This window comes from Cynocephalus volans, chromosome 3 (genome assembly GCF_027409185.1).
Source record: "Cynocephalus volans isolate mCynVol1 chromosome 3, mCynVol1.pri, whole genome shotgun sequence".
Classification (NCBI taxonomy): Eukaryota; Metazoa; Chordata; class Mammalia; order Dermoptera; family Cynocephalidae; genus Cynocephalus; species Cynocephalus volans.
The window spans coordinates 119,219,631-119,223,959 of record NC_084462.1 but is presented as its reverse complement, the minus strand read 5'-3'; the positions used below and the strand labels follow the sequence as shown (position 1 = coordinate 119,223,959).

Sequence of the window (4,329 nt, the reverse complement as noted above, 5' to 3'; positions counted from 1 at the left end):
CCTACGCAGTGAGTGGACGCCTTGCCTCGATGTCCGGTTCGATTTGCCCTTTTTCTATCACAGATTAGGTAACTACGTGGTCTGAAAGGAGACAGTCACGAACGGAGATCACGAGAATTTCACGCTGGGCTGGCCGGTTACTCACTGGGTTAGAGCGTGGTGCTGCTAACACCAAGGTCAAGGGTTCAGCTCCCCACACCGGCCAGCCACCGAAAACAAAAACGAAAACAAACTCCACGTTAAATAGGTGAGGAAACTCTGCGATTAGTATGTAAAGTCCTCAAGGTGCGACCAAACCCGAGCCCGGAGCCGCCCCCGCGGTGGGAGCCTCGACTGCGGGGCGGCGGGGCCACCAGGCCTCCTCTCCCCGCTCCGGTGCCAGACGCGTCGCCGCGCGCCCACCGGCCCCGACCCCGACCCCGACCCCGACCCCGACCCCGAGGTCCCCGCGGGTCTGCCCCGGGCCTCAGCAGATCCGGCGTCGGGCAGGGGGAGAGACCGCAGCGGCGGGGACGTCACCGCGAGGGCGGGGCGTATGCAGATGAGCCCGGCGGCGCGCGGAGGCTGCCGGTCCCGCTGAGCCTGGGCCTCCGCGTCCCGCGTGGACAAGTCCGGACGGTGCGGAGGCTGCTCCCCGGTGAGGCGAGGGGGCCCGAGGGCGTGGGTGCGCGGAGGCGGCGTGGGGAAAGTGACCGTGTGTTAAGAGCGGTGCGCGCCCGAGGGTGTGTGGTCGAGGCGGGGGCGGCAACTCATACTTACCTGGCAGGGGAGATACCATGATCACGAAGGTGGTTTTCCCAGGGCGAGGCTTATCCATTGCACTCCGGATGTGCTGACCCCTGCGATTTCCCCAAATGTGGGAAACTCGACTGCATAATTTGTGGTAGTGGGGGACTGCGTTCGCGCTCTCCCCTGGTCATCCGTGGTTTACAAGAAAGGACGTGTGTAGTAGCTGCTTTAGTGCTTGTCTACAGAAGCGGTAGTAACCTTGGCTGCACTCTCGCTGCTGTGGTTTGCTCTTCCCCGTTTTTCTCTTCTTTTTGCTCTTTTCCCCCCCCCCCCTTTTGTCCGGGGCTCAAGCGACGGAAAGGCAACGTTTAGTTATGGCTAAACTTGTGCATTGTCTGTAGGGCCCAAAAGCTTGAGGAAGTCGTCAGCATCATCATGTACCCGCTACTTCAGAACGTTTGAAGGCGCCCCTAGGTTAGCTGTCGAACTTGTCGGGAGAGAATTACAGAAAGGCAAAAGTGTGTTTATCACGGAGACACACAGCCCGCTGGAATCACCACCACTAGGCAGCTGTTAAGAGTATTGAGGCGACAAGGGATCTGGGCCCAACCAGCGCTTTATGGATGTGTGGGCTGACGCTACCACCAGCAATCGCAGCTAGCCACGAATAGCAAGTTGCAAGTGACAGGGCTAAGTAACACACTTCGCCTTCACGTCTGCTGATGCATTTCCTTCCAGTTCAAGTACCTCCGCGGTAACGTACTCCAGGGTGGCTGCAGCTGTGCACAGCGGCAGTGGCGCCCACGCGTCCCTGACTGGTCCCACCGGGCACTGCCAGCTGGCTCTCTGCAAGCCGGAGTCTTTCCCTCACTCACCGCCAGCCTCTCGGATTCCGTCGGAGCTCTGACAAGCAAGCGGAGGCAGGGCTAACGAGACACACAGCTAGATCCCACCGCCCACGCCGTCGCACCGCGATTCAGAGCGCCTAGGACTTCGTTTTCTTACTCCTTCGCGCTGGAGGACTCCGGAGCTTCTGTCCTCGGGAGGTTTTGAGACTCTTCTATGTCAGCATGGAGTCCTGGAGAGGCTTGGAACAAGGAAGGTCAGAAAGGGCCGATTGGCCCATGCTGGGGATCCAGGCTGGGAATGAAAAGGGTCACGTGAAGATAGGTCAGAGCACCAGACGGGTTTGTGTTTAGAGTTGGGCAGAGGCGCGAGAAAAGGAGCGGCGGAGGACGGGGAGAGTTGAATGGGGTGGTCGAAAAAAAGGGCCATGTTGTTCGGAGCCCGAGAGTCGGGCCACGGGGAGGGCTCCGTGCCGGGTGCAGAGCAGGCAGGAGTTGGGGGCCAGAGACACAAGCTGGCCAGACGGCGGGGGTGGGTAATGAGAGAGGAGTCTGAGCCCCCAGGCATGGGTGCGCGTTTACTTTTCACACCTGGCACTGGGATTCTTATCTAAACAGTGAAGAGGACGTGGCCCAGGCGCCTGGGGAAAACATCCCGGGATCCGGAAGCGCAGGCAGAATAAACGTGGTATGGGCAACGATTCTGGCACAGGCAGTATCTGGCTCTGAGGCTTGGTAGGGACCTGTCGAGACTGAGCCTCTCCCATCTCCCAGGAGGAGGTCCAGTCCGTAGAGGCTGCTGATCCTGCCGGGGGCTGGGTGCAGTGGGAGTCCCCACTTTTCCAACAGTAAGTAGGCAGGTCCTGGGCTCCTCGGCAGCAGAGTCTCTGCGAAGGACTGGAACTGAATCGTCCATCATCCCACTCCCAAATAGTGCTCCGACAGGGAAGGCCCACCTACGGGCCCTTAAGAACAAGGGGCTTGGGTCTTCTCTCGTGGACTCGGGAGACCAGGCAAGACCCCAGCCATCTAGAAAGGCCTTTCGGGAGTGCTGGAAGGAGAGAAACTCCTGACTGCCTTTGAACATGTCCCCAGGAAGAAACAAGAGACTCTCTGTCATGTTTGGGCCACCATCCTGACATGGGACTTTCCTCCAGTCATACTGTTTCACCATCTTAAGTCCCTATGTCCCAGCCTGCCCTGAGCTCACTGCCACTGGGATAGAGGTACCGTGTGGTGGCACCTGATTCAGTAACCAACCGCCCCATCGCTCCTGCTCAGTCACAGGTCAGCTTGACTCTCGGGTCCAGACTCATCTTGCAGTGTGTGCAGGGCATCTGGTGGCCACTCCTTTCTTACCAACCGACCCTGATTTCTGTCCAGAGCATCAACGTGCCCAGCTGAAACGGCTCAATTTCCTGGCCGCAAAACACAGTTCTGACCGGTTAGACACAAGTCCCCAGGGAGATGAAAAGGCCGAGCCTCTTTTCAAAGAGGGTCTCCCCCTCCCCTCCACCTTTTTCTACCTGGAAGTCAGACTGAGGCCTGGAGGTGTAGCAGCCGACTCGGCACCTGGAGGGAACGGTCGCGCCAGGGAGAGCTTACACGTGGTAGAGCGGAGAGGACGAGCCGCCTGGTGAAGAATCTCATCAACAGCTGCACCAGCCCCAAACTGCTACTCCCGACCTTCTGGGCAGGGGAGAGAAATAACTCCTGCTTGTCTAAGCTGCTCGTTGTTTTAGATACCTGCAGCCAAGGTTATATCCTACCTAAATATAGAGAGTTCTCCACCAGTTTTTCTGTTGCGTGCCATTTCAACGGAAAGAGAGGGTGGGTGTGGGTGGAGGTGGACGTGTTCTGATCACAAGGTGATGTTAAGAGTCAGGGAGGATCTCGCGCCCTTGTTTTAAATCCTGGAATCACTCCCCGTTGTGAAAACCCCCCACAGCAGTCTTTCCTCTTAAGCAACTGCTCATGTCTCCCTCTCATCTTACTCATTCTCTTTTCTGCATCGTGCCCCACTTCCAAAAGATCGGTTTGAGCTCCACCTCTGTAGTTTTACTACAAGACATCAAGAACATTGTATAAGCTGTTCCAACCTAGGTACAGACGTCTCACCCAGCCTTTGAGCCTCACTGGCCCACAGGCCGACCCACTTTCTTTTTTTTTTTTTTTTTTTTTTTTTTTTTTTTTTAAAGATGACCGGTAAGGGGATCTTAACCCTTGACTTGGTGTGGTCAGCACCACGCTCACCCAGTGAGCGAACCGGCCATCCGTATATGGGATCCGAACCCGGGGCCTTGGTGTTATTAGCACCGCACTCTCCCGAGTGAGCCACGGGCCGGCCCCGACCCACTTTCTTTTGCAACTTCGACTCCAGCCATCCTTTCACCCTTATGCATAAGCCCCTCCCCCTGACCGCCCCAGGCTCCACCCCACAGTTGCCTCCCCAGGCCATTCCCACAGCCTGGGTCCCTCGGGGCAGAAAGCATCGCCTGAGGGAAGCCTGAGACCTCCCACAAGGTATACTCTGCTTCTGGCCTCCCAGAGGATTATCTTGGAATACCGTACTAACCCTCTAGGGCAGTTGTGCATGCGCAGCTTTTTCTCTGTCGCTAGGTGTCTTTCTGTGTCACTTTTGTGTCGCCCGGGCACCAGATGGTCAAAAAATGTCGAATGAATGCCTCCACGCGACAGCAGTGAATCCAGGGGACTGACCGTTATCATCGGGGACTATCAGTGGGCTGTGTAATTG

General features: G+C 57.3%; 1 non-coding gene across 1 annotated transcript; it reads left to right on the top strand.

The window, feature by feature from the left end:
• The first annotated feature begins 751 nt into the window (after nt 1-751).
• LOC134374412 (U1 spliceosomal RNA) lies at nt 752-915 on the top strand. The gene has a single exon (XR_010023260.1). It is a non-coding gene; the product is annotated as a U1 spliceosomal RNA (small nuclear RNA).
• The last annotated feature ends 3,414 nt before the right edge of the window (nt 916-4,329 follow it).